The following is a 19,008-nucleotide window of genomic DNA, read 5'->3' on the forward strand; positions in this document are numbered from 1 at the left end:
GTTCTCTTCTTCCCCAGTCTAAACCTCGTCGCCCTCCTCCTAGATGACAATTTCGGTCCTTTTGGCCTTTTTGTCGCTTAGCGGCCTCAAACTCCTTTTCCCAGCAGCAACAGAAGCCACAGGCACGTCAAGAGATGAAGACTGTATCCTTTAGACCCACTCCTTCCTGGCGCTCTCGCTACTCCCAGGGTAGATCCTCCAGGTCTAGGACTGGAAGATCCACCTCAGCATGACTCACGGCAAGACCCCAGCCCACTTCCCAGGCTGGGCGGCCGTCTCCTCTTCCTCAGGGATGTCTGGATCTCCTCAGTAGAGGAAACATGGGTCAGGGAAGTTGTATCCTCGGGATACAAAATAGAGTTCGTTTCACGACCCAGGGATTGTTTCTTTGAATCCCGACCTCCAAGAAACCTTGCTCTAGTTCCAGATTTCTTCGCAGCCATCGCTTCTCTCCTCAAAGCCGGGGTAATCGTTCCCATCCCAGAAAAAGAACAGTTCACAGGTTTCTATTCCAATCTTTTTGTGGTGCCGAAAAAAAGAAGGCAAGGTTCGTCCCATTCTGGATCTCAAATTGCTGAACAAGAGAGTTTGTCTGAGACACTTCAGGATGGAATCCCTTCGTTCAGTAATTGCTTCCATGGAGGCTCAAGAATTTCTATGTTCCATAGATATTCAGGATGCCTACCTCCATGTCCAGATATTCCCGGGACATCACCGATTCCTGCGCTTTGCAGTGCTCTAGGACCATTTTCAGTTCGTCGCCCTGCCGTTTGGTCTCGCAACCGCTCCCAGGGTTTTCACGAAGATCATGGCGGCGCTGATAGCCATCTTGAGGGTCAGGGGACTGGTACTTTATCCTTACCTCGACGACATCCTCATCAAGGCTCCGTTCTTTTCTCAGGCTCACGAGAGCCTGTCCATCGTCCTCGACACTCTAGCCCATTTCGGGTGGCTTGTCAACAAGAAGAAATCCTGTCTTGTTCCTTCCCAGTGCCTCATTTTTCTGGGCATGCTCTTCGACGCTCGTCAGACCAAAGTCTTCCTTCCCGAGGACAAGAGATCCATCCTTCGTCGGGACGTACGCTTGCTCCAGGGTCCTCGGCTTTCCTCCTTCCGATCGGCCATGAAGGTTCTGGGGAGGATGGTAACAACATTGGAAGCGATTCCCTTCGCCCAATTTCACTCACGACCTCTTCAGCAGGCCATCCTGTCACAGTTACAGGTCTGTCTTGTCCCTGGATCGTCCGATCCGACTCTCCTCGGGTCAAACAGTCCCTCAACTGGTGGCTGACGTCACCTCTCATCTCCCAGGGCAGGTCCTTCCTTCCAGTTCACTGGCAGGTGGTGACAACAGAAGCCAGCCTGCTCAGCTGGGGCGCGGGGTTTCGCCACCTGACTGTTCAGGGTCGTTGGTCAGCGCAGGAGTCTTCTCTGCCGATCAACGTCTTCGAGATTCGGGCCATCTATCTCTCCCTTCGTCACTGGGAAAGGATTCTCAGGGTTCTACTTATCCGAATCCAGACAGACAATGCCACAGCGGTTTCATATGTCAACCATCAGGGGGGGACTCGGCAGTCCTTGGCTGAGGTATCCAAGATCCTCCTCTGGGCAGAGGCAACGGTTCCGGTGATATCCGCGGTGCATATCCCCGGCGTGGACAATTGGGCCGCCGACTTCCTCAGCCGCGAGGGCCTTGTGGCAGGGGAATGGTCCTTGCATCAGGAGGTTTTCCATCAGATTTGTCTTCGATGGGGGACTCGCGTCCCGAATGAACAGAAAGGTTCCTCAGTTTGTCTCCAGGTCTCGCGACCCTCTCGCAGTGGGCGTCGACGCTCTGGCCATTCTTTGGTCGCAGTTTGTGCTCCCCTATCTGTTCCCACCCCTTCCCTTGCTTCCCAAGCTGTTGAAAAAGATCAAGGCGGAGGGGGTGCTGGTCATTCTGATCGCCCCGGATTGGCCCAGGAGAACTTGGTTTGCGGAGATCGTCAATCTTCTCCCGATCTGCTGTCTCAGGGTCTGATCTGCCACCCGAATTCTCGGTTGCTCAGTTTAAAGGCATGGCTTTTGAGACCGCATTTCTAAGAGCATCCGGCCTTTCGGACCGGGTGATTCACACCATGATCCAGGCTAGGAAGCAGTCTTCCAGGATCTACTATCGTAGCTGGAAGGCTTACTTCCGTTGGTGCGAGTCCAACCGTGTTTCACCTATGTCCTTTTCCCTGCCTTACATTTTGGCCTTCCTTCAGGCAGGACTGGATTCGGGCCTTGCTCTTCGTTCCCTAAAGAGCTAGGTTTCTGCGCTCTCTATTCTTTTTCAGAAGACGTTATCTTCTCGGCCACAGGTTAAGACCTTCCTTCAAGGAGTAGCCCATGCTGTCCCTCCGTACAGGGCCCCTATGGATTCATGGGATTTAAATCATGTGCTAGATATTCTGAGGGGTTCCCCTTTGAGCCTCTCAGGGAGGTTTCCCTGTCAGTTCTATCTTGGAAGGAGGCTTTTCTTGTGGCCATCATTTGTATCCGCCACGTTTCCGAGTTGGCGGCCCTTTTCTTGCCGACCTTTCTTGGTTATCCACCAGAGCAAGGTGGTCCTCAGGCCTCAGCCTTCCTTCCTAAGGTGGTTTCCACCTTCCACCTCAACGAGGACATTGTTCTACTTTCCTTTTGTCCAGCTCCGACTCATCCTCTGGAGCGATCGTTCAACAAGCTGGACCTCGTCAGGGCAGTGAGGATCTACCTGGCTAGAATGGCTGTTTTCCAGAAGATGGATTCTCTTTTCGTCATTCCTGATGGCACGCATAGAGGCCTGCCGGCTTCCAAGGCGACTATTGCTCGCTGGATCAGATCGGCAATTTTGGTGGCTTACCGGGTCGAAAACAGAGTGCCCCCTCCTGGGATAAAGGCTCACTCTACCTGGGCGGTCAGCGCTTTCTAGGCGGTACACCACAGGGCTTCCGCCCTACAGCTTTGCAAAGCTGCAACCTGGTCTTCCATTCACACGTTCACCAAATTTTACAAGGTCTATACCAACACTTCGGCGGACGCCAGCCTATGTAGAAGGATCTTGCAGTGGTGAGTCCTCTGACCTGATGGAAGTCTGTTTTTCCCACCCCAGGGACTGCTTTGGGACATCCCATGGTTCCAGTGTCCCCCAATGAGAGGCGATAGAGAAAACATGATTTTTGGTTGCTTACCGTAAAATCTGTTTCTCGGAGCCTCCATTGGGGGACACAGCACCCTCCCATGTTATTCAGTTTCTGTTGTTCTGTGTTCTAGGACTGTTCTCACGTTTCCAGTTCTCATGTTTGTGGTTATGTTTCAACCTTATTGATTTTCTCCTACTGCTTTCTCACTAACTGAAGTGCATAATGCCAGTCGGTAGGGTGTACACTGCAGAGGAGGAGCTAACTTTTTTTGTGCAGAGTTTCGGCCTCCTAGTGGCAGCAGCATACACCCATGGTTCCTGTGTCCCCCAATGGAGGCTCCGAAAACAGATTTTACGGTAAGCAACCAAAAATCCTGTTTTTCTCACAATCTCTCTCCACTTGGATTTTTTTTTTTCATTTTTCCAGTACACTATGTGGTAAAATGAATGGTGTCATTCAAAATTACAACTTGTTTATAAAAAAAAAAAATAAACCCTCATATGGCTATGTGGACAAAAACATTTTTTTAAGAGTTATGGGTCTAGGAAGAAGTGGAGGCAAAAAAGCGAAAATTGGCCCCGTCGTGAAGGAGTTCCTTTGATTATCAAAAAAAGTTTTTTTTAATGTTTTTATTAAGTAGTCTGTATATTAAATGTGTTTTTCCACTGCAGAATTGCAATATAAATGTATAATACGTATTTGGGATGCAGATATGTAGTAAATGGGGGAAAAGCTGCAGAAGTCTGCAATCTCTGCCCTGCAAAATGTAACACAAAGACATCATTGGTTTATTACTTTTCCATCACCCTCCTCATACTCCAAAACCTCTACTCAAATCATATACCGTATTTTTCGGACTATAAGACACACTTTTTTCCTCCAAAATTTGAAGAAAGTTGGGGGGGGGGTGTCTTATAGTCTGGATGTGGGGGGAACTGATTCCTGCTGTTAAAGAAAATGAATATTCTCTGCTCTCCACTCCCATAGTCCCGGGCGTGGAGAGCAGTGAATATTCTGGCAGCTGATCTCGGCATTTGGGCACCTGGCAATGACGTCAGTTTTGTGGTCGGTGCCAAGTGAAATGACGTCATTTCACAGAGATGAAAGCCACAAAGAGTTCTTGTGACTCCAACGTGATGCTACTCCAACGTGATGCTATAAGCATTATACCCTAGATGATAGTTGTGTTTTAGGGCACTATTGTTTTGTTTTTACAAAGTTATTCTCATTAAGATAATCCAGAATAACATCCCTCAGAAACCCTTCAAATGTTTTACCAACAATAGAGGTTAGACTTACTGGCCTATAATTTCCAGGTATGCTTTTAGAGCCCTTTTTGAATATTGGTACCACATTTGCTATGCATCAGTCCTGTGGAACAGACCCCGTCGCTATAGAGTCCCTAAATATAAGAAACAATGGTTTGTCTATTACATTACTTAGTTGTCTTAGTACTCGTGGGTGAATGCCATTCGGACCTGGAGATGTATCTATTTTAATCTTATTTAACCGGTTTCGCATCTCTTCTTGGGTTAGATTGGTGATCCTTAATATAGGGTTTTATTTGTCTCTTAGCATTACATTTTCCACCCCGAATACCGTGGAGAAGAAGGTGTTTAATCTATTAGCTTTTTCCTCGTCATCTACAACCATTCTTTCCTTACAATTTTTTAAGGGGCCTACACTTTCACTTATGATTCTTTTACTATTGATATAGTTGAAGAACAGTTTGGGATTAGTTTACTCTACTTAGCAATGTGCTTCTCGGTTTCCTTTTTGGCAGCTTTAATTCATTTTTAGATAAAGTATTTTTCTCCATATAGTTTTTTTTTAGAGCTTCAATGGTGCCATCCTGCTTTAGTAGTTTTAAATGCTTTCTTTTTACTGTTAATTGCCTGTCTTATTTCTTTGTTTAGCCACATTGGGGTTTTCCTATTTCTTGTCCTTTTATTCCCACAAGGTATAAACCGCTTACAGTGCCTATTTAGGATGTTCTTAAACAATTCCCATTTATTAGCTGTATTATTTCTGAGGACATTGTCCCAGTCAACCAGATTAAGGGCATCTTTAAGCTGGTCAAACTTTGCCTTCCTAAAGTTCAGTGTTTTTGTGACTCCCTGTCAAGTTCCCCTAGAGAAAGACAAGTGAAACTGTACAATATTGTGGTCGCTATTTCCTAAATGCCCGATGACCTGCAGATTTGTTATTCTGTCAGGTCTATTAGATAATATTGGGTCTAAAAGTGCTGCTCCTCTGGTTGGATTCTGCACCAATTATGAAAGATAATTTTTCTTAGTTATTAGCAGAAACCTGTTGCCTTTATGGGTTTCGCAGGTCTCTGTTTCCCAGTTAAGATCCAGGTAGTTAAAGTCCCCCATAACCAGGACGTCATTATGGGTTGCAGCTTCATCTATCTGCCTTAGTAGTAGACTTTCCATGATTTCTGTTATAGTTGGGGGTTTGTAACAGACCCCAATGAGAATTTTGTTACTATTTTTCCCTCCATGTATTTCGACCCATATGGACTCGACATTCTCATTCCCTTCACTAATATCCTCCCTTAAAGTGGACTTTAGACAAGACTTTACATAAAGACAAACCCCTCCTCCTCTCCGATTTTTATGATCCTTTCTTAACAGATTAACCCTGTAAGTTAACTGCCCAGACATAGCTTTCATCTAACCATGTCTCGGTTATTCCCACTATGTCGTAGTTACCTGTAGATATTTCTGCTTCTAGTTCTTCCATTTTGTTTGTTAGGCTTCTGGCGTTTGCGAGCATGCAGTTTAGAGGATTTTGTGTTGATACAATCTCCCTGGGCCCAGTGAAGAGTCTGACCACTGTATGGAAGGTTTCAGTGATTTGTATATAAAACTCAGAGTAATTCCCCACGTGGGGTTTAATGGAGATTAAGTTTAGAGGGTGCACTCTAAAGTTGTCCGGTATATCCCGCAGTACCAAGCCTACATAAAGTCTAACTTGAGTAATAGTAAAGTTATCTCTCGCCAGCATTGGGTATTTCAAGACAGTGTCTTCCAAAGTAAGAGGACATTGATTGTCCGCTAACATGTCACAAACCAGCCTACATTCATTGTTCCCAAGCACACGATAGATGGGAGGTGGCCTGCCCTGTAGAAAGGAGGGATTGCCTCGGAAAGGAAGAAACACCGAAATATGGGGGTCAAGTCCACTAATTCGTCTGGCATAGCGCCATCCCAAGATTACTGACCACAGTAGAGGGTTATCCCTAATGTCCACTGGGACCTCGGCTTATCGTAGGTGGAGCAGAGCAGGGAGCCTAATCTACACATCGCCTCATCTATTGGAGTATTGGTGAAGCAGGTGAAGGCGTAGATCCAGTCCAGGGAGTGGCGGAAGACAGCCGCTATCCTATATAGACGTACATTAGGGAGATTAGGGCCACCTAAGGATTTAGTTTGTTGCAGCTTAAAAATACTAATTCTAGAGCCCCAATTTGAGCCTCAAATAAATTGATGGAAGGACTTTTGTTAAAAACCTGTCATCAGTTTTAGATAATAGAACCGGCAGCGTCTGTAAGGGAAAAAGTATTTTAGGGAAAGAGATAATTTTAATCGGATGGGTCTTGCCCGCAAAGGACAGTTTAAGGGATTTCCAGGATTGTATTTCCTGTACAACCGCAGAAATGAGGGATCGAACATTCAGTTTATAAACATCATGGGGTTTGAGGGTAGGTAGATTCCAAGATAATGCAGGGAGTCCCTCCTCCTCTGAAAGGGGAAAGGGAATGGGCACCATTTCTGAGTAGTTTGGAAGATAGCCAAAGAATGAGATTTGTCATAATTTATGCGAAATCCCGAAACTGCTCCAAACTCGTTAAAGGCATCCATTATAGAAGGAATGGATTCCTTAAGGTTGGCTATCATGAGTAAAATATCATCAGCAAGTGCCATTGTTTTAAGCGTATGGCGACCAATCCTAATGCCCCCAAAGGAAGGGATCATCTCCAGGTATCTCAGCAAAGGGTCCAGGGAAATATTAAATAACAGAGGTGACAAGGGACATCCTTGCCTCATACCCCCGAAGATGGAAAAAGAGGTTGATTTGAATACCATTAAGCCAAATTGAAGATTGGGGGTTGGTATAAATTGTCCTTACAAAGTTGAAAAAGGTAAAGCCAAACAATCTATACTTAAGGGTTCGAATGAGGTGAGACCAAGACAATCAAAGGCTTTATTAGCATCAAGACAATGACGTTCTAATATTATAAGTGATAGACCGACCATGGACAAAACCCGTTTGAGATGAGGTGAGAATATCAGGAAGTATAGACTGAAGTCAATTAGCCATGATTTTGGTAAGCAATTTAAAATCAACATTTATGAAAGAGATAGGACGATACGATGCAGGGAGAAGCGGGTCCTTGCCTGGCTTTAACAACAAAGATGAACAAGCTTCGTTGAATCGGTCAGGCATAGAACTCGAGTCAATAATATGAATAAAAAGAGAAGCAAGGTGGGGGAGTGTGTAAAGGTTGTAACATTTTATAGAATTCAACCGAAAACCCATCCGGGCCAGGTGCTTTAAGCAACTTAGAAGACTTGATGACTGATCCCACCTCCACAGGAGAGATCGGCTGATTTAAAATTTCCCTTTGGGAAGTGGAAAGTTTTGGCGGATCAATCTTATGTAAAAATTTGTATCCATCCTCCTGGGAGTCTAGGGATGGGCCATAAAGGTCTGCATAAAAATCTCTAAAAACCGCACAGATTTTAGTCGGGTCACGGGTGATCGAGCCATCGAGTAATGCAATATTAGAGACTCTAGTAGCTGCTTTGAATGGATTCATTAGGAATGCCAAAAGATGGCCTGGTTTATTACCCCACTGAAAATATCGGTTGCGTTGATGAGCTAACTGATTGTGTGCCTGTTCATGCAATAGGATGTTTGTTTTGTTTAGCCGTAAGGTAAGCCTCTCTGAAGGAGGGAGTATTATGTCATTTAAAATCTCTATATGATTGAGTAAGTCGGTCTAAGAGAGGCCGCAGGGAGGACAACAATTTCTTTTTTTTTTTCTGGACACAAAGGAGATAATATGTCCTCTAAGCACATCTTTACAGTGGCCCAGAATAGGTTGATATCGTCTAGGTGTTCCAGGTTATCCTCCATGAAAGTCTCCCACCAACCACTCATATAGTGTTTGAGGTCACCTGAAGTGTAAAGCTATGAGGGAAAATGCCAACGCAAAGCTACAGTTCTAGTGAGGAGTGGTCCGAAATAACCGATGGGAGGATATCAACTGTTTTTAAGACTGAAAGAAGAGGGGCAGAGCTTAACCAATAATCAATACGAGTATGAATGTCATGTACTCTAGAATAAAAGGTGTATTCTCTCTCCGTAGGGTGGCAGCATCTCCAAGCATCAACTAGATCAAGCCTGTCTAGTAAGGTAGAAATCGCTCCAGTTGAATGAGATACTGGCAGAGGAAGATGTCATAAAGGGTATTTAAATCTCCACCTAATAATATATTAGTGGGATGCCAGCCATGAACAACTTCCAAGAGTCTAGCAAAAAAGGAAAGATTGGCAGTGTGGGGTGCATAAACATTAATGAGGCAATATTCCCGCTGTTTGATAAGGACTCTGACTAGTAAATTTTGTCCTGCCTTATCTCTCACTACATCTTGTATGGAGTATTCGAGGTCCTTATGAAACAAAATGGTGGCCACCCCATGCTGTTTCCGTGAAAAGGAAGCCTCCAAGCACTCCAAATAATGTCTATTATGGAGTGCTGGGTGACCTATGCAAAGCCAGTGAGTTTCTTGTAAAAAGAATATGTGGGCATAGGCGGGTAATATTGTCTAATACCTTTCTGCGCTTTACTGGCGAATTAAGACCAGACGCATTCCAGGATAACAGTTTGAGAGAGTCTATATTAATATGAGAAGCTATGTCATCAAAGGTAGCCATGTTAGCCTATCCCACATGGAGGCCAAAAAGTAGAAATAGTAAAAAAAAAAAAAAGACAAATGGGCAAACCTTAATACCCAAATTAACCAAAAAAACACCAGCTTTCCTTTAAGCACCACCTAGAAGCTTGCAGGGTATAGAAGGGCAAAACGTGTGCCCCTGTCATGTAACAGTCTACAAATTGATGAGAAAGCATGGCACTTGGCTGCCACCAAAACGGAGAAGTCCTGAAACATGAGAAGGGAGTGACACTAATACTTCGACGAAGAGACGACTTCAAACGCCCGAAGCAGTGGCATTTAGTCCTGGTAGTTGAGCAACTTAAAAATAGCAGGGCATGGGCGGGGTTTTGGATCAGAAAGCTCATGTTCAGTCCTGTGGGCTCGTTCCACTACCATGGAGCCAGGCAGGTCAGACAAATCGAGTGCCCGCGGAAGCCAGGAGGAAGTAAAGTGATGAAGGTCTTTAATTGACTCAGGGATGCCAATGATCCGGAGATTGTTTCGATGACTCCGATTCTCCAAATCATCAAATTTTTCCTGGAGCTGCTTTATTGCATGGGCTCTGTCCTTTACTTGAGCAGTGTAGGATTGTATAGTATCCTCCAAATCGGAAATCCACTGCTCTGCCGCTAAGGTTTTACTGGTGTGTTTAGTCAACTGGGATGTGATTGTTTCCAGCGAGGATTGGAAAGACTGAAGTCTGGCGTCAATCTCCGGCATGAGTTTCATCGTAGTAGAAGCGGCAATGGCTTGCAGAGATTCCTCAGACTTGGCAGTATTAGAGTCCGGTGTTTTAGGAGGAGTTTTGGCAACCTGAGCTCTGGTTTTAACAGATTTAGAGCTATTAGGGTTCACAAATGTATCCATGGGAGATGGAGAGGAGCATGTAGTCACAAGGTATGCATGTAAAAGAGAGGACACTACAGCCGAGATTTAGCTGAAGCAGCTTACATAGTCTATATAATAGGTTTAGACATCAGAGAGAGACAGGTAGGATTAGTTCCAAATTGTTTACTAAATATGAACAATAGATTAGGGCTCAGCAACAAACAGGCACAAACACATCCCAGGTAGGGCCGGGGTCAACCGCAATACAGAAGGTGAGCCCCAATGGAGGGGGGGCTTTATCTGTTATTTATCCAATGACGTGTAGGTAGGCGCCATTATAAAAAAGCAGTAATCACTATCTGGAAATAGCAGATAGAAAGTTCACATCAGCAGCAGGCTCAGAAGCAGTGTTTGATGTTGGTTCAAGGTATCATAGAGCCTCAGAGAGAGGAAGAACACTTCAAATGGCAGCAGGGGCAGTAATGAGGTAGGAGAAATGCTGACCCAGGGGCTGTACTTACTTTATGGATATTAAAGGTATATGGGCCAAAAAAAGAGGGCCCTCAAAAGAATCTCTGGTACAAACTAGACCTTCTGCTAAGATCGTAGGAACAGATGCTGCTCTGGTGTGCCACGTTCAGGAAGGGTGAGAGTGAGCTGGGGACAGTCCCACTAGTGATCACAAGTGAGTGGGGTATATTTTTGTCACCACCATCGTCTGATGGCTGTGCTAGGAGCTGAGGATAGGGAACTATTTTAATGAGGCGCAGGGATCTGTGGTGTGGCTCCACTCACCAGCCTGAAGTGTCCGGTCCTTCTGGATTTCAAAGCCATTTATTTCACTGCATGCACCTGTAAGGGGGTAAACTATGTCCTTGCATTTCCTGTTTGTCCGGGTACCATAAGTTATAGCGAATAATTATGTAAAACGTAATGCTTTACCTTTGTGTACTTCTGTTTGGTATAAGAAGATGTTCATTGTTTGTCATAGGGAAAGTGTAGTACCCAAGTTTATCCACAAGATGGGGTACATTATAGTTTCAGATACAGCACTGTAAATAGTTAACATAGGAGGGGCACAGTGGGATAAGGCAGGAAGGACTTCCTGGTAGAGTCAGTTAGGGCCAGGGCACCCATGCAGCTCACTTGGGCTGACTAGCCCTGGGCAACACCGTGCCACGCATTGTTGAAGAAGAATAAGGCTTAGCCATATAGCATCCCTGGACAGGACCTCATTAGGAGGAGCAACTAGCAGTGCAGTATTAGTGGCTAGAAGAGGCTCCCAATGCAAAATCTCCAAAAGAGTGCCAACTATTGCAGGTCTTTAGTAGCAATAATCTCATCATAAGAGTCAAAGGGGTCTTTTGGGCCCCCTAGGCTTCATTGCCCGAATGTGATTGCAACCCCTACACCTATTACAGTTACACCCCTGGTTGCAGCTCAGCCGACAGTGTGACATTGACAACTTCAAGACCCTCATATACATTTGACTAAAGTCTGCCAAGCCTATCCATATTGGTCTGATTGACCACCAATCTATTGTGTATGGGGGCCTACCAACTCTTCACTGGCAGATGGTGTCAGGGGAGATAAGGATCAGCACGTTGGATTTCCAGCCACCGATGAGATAAGATAAGCCTTATTTCCAGCCTCCGTGAGATAAGGCGCTGCCCGAGGAGTGCTAGGCTATGCCGAGCTTCCCTGTGTATGAGGGAGTCAGGGGAGATAGCCATGGACCAAACCATCATTCATCCGACAACCATCTAGTGTGTATGGGGCTTTATATACATCGACTCAACCGACAGCATCAAACAGCGTAGATAACTTTGATGTGGAAATTTGGGTTGGATAAATCTATCCTGTGTGTGCTGCGGCCGTTCCCAATAAGACTGAGTATTTTGAGCGCTTATCAAGAATGAGTCTGTACACCATTGTGACAGGAAAGCATTCCATCAATACTGATACTTTATTTCCTGATACATAGTTTTATAAATGCATATAGAAAGGAGTGGTTAGGGGTGGTTAGTTAATTAACATATTGTCTAGCTCCTCTTTTATTGGTTATCTGAATATATATGGAATATTGTGATTAATGCACAAATGACTGCTGATTAAGCAACTAAAATGAAGTTCTCTGCATCTGGGACAAAGTTGAGACATCTCATCAGCACTTAATACATCTGGAGTTCTTCTGCTTTTCGGGTGGAAATCACCGAACAGTCTGTCTGGCTTATATCAGTTTACGTCAGCCATTTTAAGCAATTGATTATAGTGTATATAGATATTTTTGCGTTTATAAGAGTATATATGATTATAGAGGAGTATACATGCAAGTGAGATCTACATGATATAAATATTTCTATCACAAGCCCCCCTTAGATATCACTTGCCCTAAACCTAGCCTCCTGTCCCAAAGCGCTGCAACTCTTTTGTGCTGCCGGTGAACTGGTGCAAGCCTAGTGCCTACGCCCTACACCGTACAGACTTTTCGCAAATGGGCGGTCAGGAGATCTGTCCCTAACGAGGGTTAGTTGCAATCAGTCTCTTAGTCAATAGCATGTGTAGTGTATTCTTTATCAGGTAGGTCATCTATTCGTTCAGGCAGGGCATCCACAACATCGTTCTGGCTTGGGTGTCAACTTCTGGTAGGGGAGCGTTCTTGCAATGCGATGCATGGAACCTCCAACTTCACAGAGGTTGGTGTCATCAGCGGCACTTGGACAGGACCATCAGATCTGGGATCGAGTGGTGTTCTCCTTACAAACTTTTTTCACCAACACCCAGTCTCCTGGCTTCAAAGAGTGCGTACCGGACACTGAATCTAGATCTGGCAATGAAGAAAAAACTCGAGAATGGATATTAGCAAGTTTCTTGGTGAGTTCAATTACATAAGCAGACAAAGTATCATATTACATAGTCAGCTGCTGAGGGAAAGAATACCCCTAATCTGGGACTAGACCCAAACAAAATTTCATATGGTGACAGCTTTTCTGGGCCTCTGGAAGTGTGCCTTACACTAAGTAGTGTGATTGGGAGTGTCTCATGCCATGGTTTGCGTGTCTCTTGGGCAATTTTCAACATCCTGTTCTTAAGTGTCCCTTTCAGTCTATCTACTTTCTCGCTACTCTGGGGATTGTAGGAAGTGCGTAGGCCTAAGTCTGACCCTACTGCTCACCAGATCGCTCGTGTGAGATTTGCTGTGAATGCGAGTCCCTGGTCACTGCCTATCACTTCTGGGACCCCATATCTGCGTATCTCATCTCTGAGGGTAGTCTCTTTGCAGTAGTCTTTGCTGACTGGTTCTTCACTGGGAAAACTTCTGGCCATCCTGAGAACACGTCCACGACCACAAGGGCATATTCAAAACCTCCACTTGGCGGCATCTGGATGTGGTCTATCTGGATCCTCTGGAAGGGGTACAGCGGGCTGGTAAGATGATGTGTGGGAACTTTCTCCATTCTTCCAGGGTTGCATTTGCCGCAGTTCAGACAGCTGCTAGTGAACTTGGCTGTTAGGGTGGAGATCCCTGGAGCGAACCAGTAAGCACCAATCAGATCATTCATCTGTGTCTTTGATCTGTGTGTGGGCCCATGTGCCCACTGGACCACCATAGGATACATGCTTCGGGATAAACAGGGTTTGTAGTCCATTGCGTATACCCTTCCTTCTTCATGTGTTGCTCCCTTCCGCATCCAGCATTCCTTCTTGTCCTTTTTTGGGGCATGCTCTTGCAGCTTTTTGAGCAGATCCCAGGACGTCATCTGGTCAGGTTTCTTGTCTTCAGTCGTCATGTAGTAGCCGTCCGGCTCTACGACCTCTCCCACTTCTCCATTTTGCCTTCCTTTGGCTGCTTCTTTGGCTGCTATATCCGTCATGTTGTTACCCCGTGCCTCTCAATTTTCCATGTGCTTTGACTTTTAGTACTGCCACCATTTTTGGGAAGTTGGAGTGCATCCAGCAGGTCCTTGATGGCTCCATGATGCTTCACGGTTGTTCTGCTTGCTGTGATGTCTCTTGCAGTCCAGACGGGTCCAGAGTAGTGTGCTATGCCATGCGAGTACCTTGAATCGGTGTATATGTTCGCAGTTTTGCCTTCAGCAATCTGGCAGGCCTTCGTCAGCGCTATCAGTTCTGCTTCCTGAGCTGACAGACTAGGCGGCAGACTTCTGGACCACAGGATCTCTTGATTGCTGGTCACTGCACATCCCGTGTGAAATCTTCCTTCATCATCTGCAAATCTGGAGCCATCCATGTAGAGGATCAACTCTGGTTTGGTCAGTGGCTCTTCTGCCTCCTTAGGTAGTCCTGCTGTTTCCTGTTGCATGATGCTGAAGCAATCATGGTCATCCGTCCGGAGCAAATCCAGATCCCTGCGGAAGGTATCATGCAGATTTTGATCAGAATTTTGATCTGAGGGTCCATATCTGTATCCCCCCTTGGGAGTGGGAGTAGAGTGGACGGGTTGAGGACTGTGCATCTGGAGATGGTGACATTGTCGGGCGGGAGTAGAGCGCACTGGAGGTGAAGATGCCTGGCGGTGGAGAGATGTTTTGGCTGGGTTTGGTTGAGGATTGCTGAGATGTCATGCAGGAGGGGGCTTCCCTTGCAACTGGATCCAAGCAAGCTGAAAATTAGCCCAAAGGTCTCGGCTTTCCCCCCTGAAGCTGCGTCAGGACTCCAGTAGCAAGGTCTTCTTTTTCCATCAGGTAGAGACGGAATGGCTTCTCGTAGTCAGGTAAGCCTAGTGCTGGCACTGGGACTACAGAGTCTTTTAACTTCTTGAATGAGCTGAAGGCTGCATCTGTCAGGAGGAACGGGGTTATGTTGACACAGTCATACAGAGGCTGCATTAGGACTGAAACATCAGGGATCCAGGCTCTGCAATACGAAACTAGACCAAGGAAGGCCTGTAGCGCCTTTGGAGTTGTTGGAGGAACCATCTTCTCCACTGTGGTCTTCCGGTTATCTGTCAGATGTTTCGTCTGGTGAGCAACACAGTGTCTCTGGAACGTAACTCGCTTCAGACACCACTGGACTTGGTTCTTTGAGACCTTGCAATGCTGCTCCACCAGGTAGAGTAGGAAAGACAAGGAATGGGCTTTACACGTGCACAAAGGAGTAGATTGTCCACGTATTGTAGCAGGGTTACTTCTGCATGTTCTGTGACCCAGTTGTTGAGGACTGTGCACATTGCTTTGCTGAACTGTGAAGGGCTGATCTGGGCCCGCTGTGGCATCACTGTCCATGTGTGCTGTCCCCCCCTGGTGCGTTAAGGCAAACAGGTACTGGTCATCCGGGTGAAGGGGAACACTGGAGAAAGCATTAGCCAGGTCGGTCACTGTGAACACTTTTGCTGTGGAAGCCACATTTGAGAGCAGAGTGTGCGGATTCGGCACAATTGGAGTTTCAAACACCGTGGCGTCATTCACGTCTCTCAGGTCATGTACCATTTTGATCTTGGCTGGCTCTCCTTTTACAGTTTTTTTTTTTCTTGACTGGGAAAAGCGGGGTATTGCAAGGCGATGTGCAAGGAACAATGATTCCTATTTCCAGGTAGACCTTCAGTTGGTCAGAGGCAGCTTGACTCTAAGCCTGGCCTGGGCCTTACGAGGGTACGGGGTACCTGGCTTGAGTGACACCCGTACTGGGGCAACTTGAGGTTTTCCCATGTCCTGGGGTCCCTTAGACCATAGACTCTCTGGTAGTATGTCCAGTACCTCCTAGGGTAGGCCTCATCGGTTGTTTGAGGTTCTTGTAGGGCCGCCAGCATGATTCTTCTTGGGTTAGGGATGAAGAAAGTGTCACGGTCCCATCTTCCTGGAATACTGTGGTTGTCTTCAGCTTCTGCAGTAGGTCCGCTCCCAGCAGGTTGAGTGGCAGGTTCTTGACAACACAAACTGGGACAGGATAGAGTGTCCTGGCTGAATGCACACGCTCAGAGGCTTTGTAAGCTGAGAATGTCTGACTTGACTATCAATGCCCATGCGAGACACATAGGATTTTGATAGGCAGGTGGGATCAGCGAGTTCCACAGGTCTCATCACACTTCTGGCTGCACCGGTGTGCAGAAGAAAAGATCTGACAACGCCATCCACTTTCAGAATAATTTGAGGTGTCGGTCCTGCAGATGGGGTTTTACATGTCAGGAGCGTAGTGTCTTGCGGACCTGGCTTGCTTGTTCCTGTCCTATGGACGGGGTACTTCGCTGCCTTCTGTTCTTCTTGCTTGACCTGTTTCTCTGGACCAACTCTTGGGTTGCATGGGTGCTCTGCACAGGTTCCAGAAATGGCCAAACCTGCCATAGATGTAACACTTGACACTTCTTCTTTGTAGGGTGGTTGCACTTCCAGGTCAGTGGTCACCATGAGAGGGGCTGTCTTCTGCATTCCTGGTTGGGACTCAATCCCTTTGGCTACTGTGGACAACGGCATGATGGACACTGTAGCGGCAGCGGGGTCCGGCCTGCTGATTGAAGCTGCGGTGGTAAGATGGGGCCTGCAGGTGCATCCGTGTCGAGGCCCGGGGGTGCCATGAGACCGGTGGCTGCATCCAACCCGAGGTCTTAGGGCATTACAGGGGCTGCGGCTGCATCTGCCATCACTTCTTCCCCCTGCTTTGACAAAACTTCTCCCCTTTGCTAACCTTATTGAGGTCGGTGTCTCCTCTCCGGAGTCTGCAGCGGTTCTTCCGGTGTGTCGTTCGGCACTTTGCAGCGTCTTCACCTCTGGCTCCCCTTCTGGCATTCTCAGCAGCACGGAATCCGTTTCCTTCTTCACGCTCTTTGTGGCGCTATAATGGCAGCAGTTTTGGTGACAATTGGCAATAAACAGTAATAAACAGTCTCCCAGGCGCACATAACCCGTTTTGCTGGGTCAGTCCACTGCTATTGACCTGTTCTCATCAGTGGTTTCCTGATTGGTTGTCTCAGTCCATGCACAAAGGCCTGTGCCAACATTTGCATGTGTATCTGGTCATGAATGGTGAAGCTCAAGCTTGGAAAACTTGCACCATTCTGCCATGAAACTTCTCCACAGACATGTTGTCCTGCCAATCTGCCTTTGGCCCACTCTCTGAGCTGTTCAATTAGCTGTGGCCCTGACTCCCAAGCGTGTACATCTAATTCTGCTGGAAGTGTGAATTGTTCCTTCATGATTGGCCAGAGTGCATCACCTGCTTTTATTTCCATTTATGGCCCAGAGATCATTCCAGGTGGCTATATATGTTCGCTGGTTCTGCTACATTCTTCAGCAAAATGGCATGGGATGCATGTCTGGGTCTGGAAGATTGATGTTCCCTCCTCATCTTCATCAGAGGAATAGTTGTGATAGCGTGTGCTGGGGTCATACACTGGCTGATTTTTGGACTTAGAAGCTGCCTTTTTGTGTGAGGATGTCTCCCCCTTGCTGAAGCTGTGGTGGACTAGGCTTATAGCTCTATGTTGATGTGAATGTAGGCAGCTCTGACCGATGCTGAAGTTGTACATTATCAACAGATGGCGAGTCCTCCCCCCTCTGCACCCAGGGCTGAGCTGTCTGCTGCCTGATGTGTCTGTATCTTGGGGGGTGCCTTCTACTGGGGGATCTCCACCTTCCTCCCCCGATACCATGACTGTCAGAGGCTGGGCTGTATTGGGAACATATAATGTGCCTTGTGCTGTGAGCACTGGATACAGAGACACCTCACTGCTTGAATCTGGCATCTGCCCAGCAGGCAACAAAGCAGGAGAAGGAGAGTGTGAAACAGGAAGAAATACATGGTGCAGAGGAAAACAAGGAGGTAGAGATGTAAGGTGCGCAGAAGGCGGGACGTGCGGAGGTGAAGAGTGAGGGAGGGGAGCTGATAAAGCAAAAGACAGGTGGTTTAGAGATGGGGGGAGAGAGAGAGAGAAGGAGGCAAAGGGTGTGGCAAAAGAGAAGGAGGAGGTGTGGAGTGTGATGTAGAAGGAGGGAGGAGAACAGAGGGAGGAGAAGATGGGAGGTGTGGAGGAGAGGAGAAGAGAGGCGTGGAGATGGGTGTGGAGAAGGAAGAGCAGGAGGAGATAGGTGTGGTGGGGGAGTGAAGAAGGAGGGTGAGTGAAGGAGGAAAGAGTTGTGGAGAAGGAGGAGTAGATGTGTAGAGGAGATAGAGAAGGAGAGAGAGAGAGGAAAAGAGAGTGAGAGAGGAGAAGGAGGAGAGAAAGAGTGACAGAGAAAAAGGAGGATAGAGAGAAGAAAGATGGAGGAGAAAGACAAGAAGAAAATTCCTTCTTCTTTGATGGCAGATGCAGCCTGAGACTGCATGGTCAGAGCAACAGCGCCATCTCCATGTACAAAGGTTGGGCGGGGTGCACCACATACTGTGCAAAAACTCCCTATACCATGGATTCTGCTGAGAGCAGACTGCGCAGATCCAATATCTCCCGTCTTATACACACAAAAATCACTTCCTGGTTTGCTCACATATCTCTCTGTACCACCTAAACGATGTAAGCTCTGCTGCTACTGTATACCATGTATCAGCATTGAGCAATGTAACATCAGCTAACTTCCCTTATTTCCTTTCTATGTCATGCCATTCTGCAGCTTGAATTCTGCCGTTCTGATGAATTTCACATAGTTTATACCTTCTAAAATTCTTCATGTACTTAACACCTTCGTGTTCTACCACTATCTGGTTGGCCGTTTTCTCATCAGGAAGTAAAAGACCCTCCTGTTGCTTGGCCACCTTATTCCCCATGGCAAAAACCAAAATGAAAAACAAACAAAAAAAAGGAAAAAAAAACAGCAAAAACTTCTATGGGTATGTTCACACGTTCCTGATTTCCATCCTTTTTTTCAGGACTAAAAACCGCAGCTCTTTGCAGAAATCGCAGGTCCTTTTTTTGGTGCTTTTTTGGTGCGTTTTTTGGTGCGTTTTTGGTGCGTTTTTGGTGCGTTTTTTTATGCAGTTTTCTATGCAGAGTCTGTGTGTTTTCTAAGAAGTTTTTTAGGGTTAAAATTGCTGAAAATACCCTAACCCTACCCCTAACCCTAACCCTACCCCTAACCCTACCCCTAACCCTATTCTAACCTTAGTGAGAAAAAAAAATAAAATTCTTAATTTTTT

The 19,008-nt window shown here is 46.4% G+C and overlaps 1 long non-coding RNA gene across 1 annotated transcript in view; it reads right to left on the reverse strand.

Moving 5' to 3' along the window:
• Nucleotides 1-11,861: 11,861 nt before the first annotated feature.
• The window catches only part of LOC138649703 (uncharacterized), a 54,231-nt gene continuing 47,084 nt past the window's right edge, over nt 11,862-19,008 (reverse strand). The window contains exon 3 of the long non-coding RNA XR_011315348.1: nt 11,862-12,751. This is a non-coding gene — a long non-coding RNA (uncharacterized lncRNA). The remainder of the gene's footprint in view (nt 12,752-19,008) is intronic.

This window comes from Ranitomeya imitator, chromosome 9 (assembly GCF_032444005.1).
Source record: "Ranitomeya imitator isolate aRanImi1 chromosome 9, aRanImi1.pri, whole genome shotgun sequence".
NCBI lineage: Eukaryota > Metazoa > Chordata > Amphibia > Anura > Dendrobatidae > Ranitomeya > Ranitomeya imitator.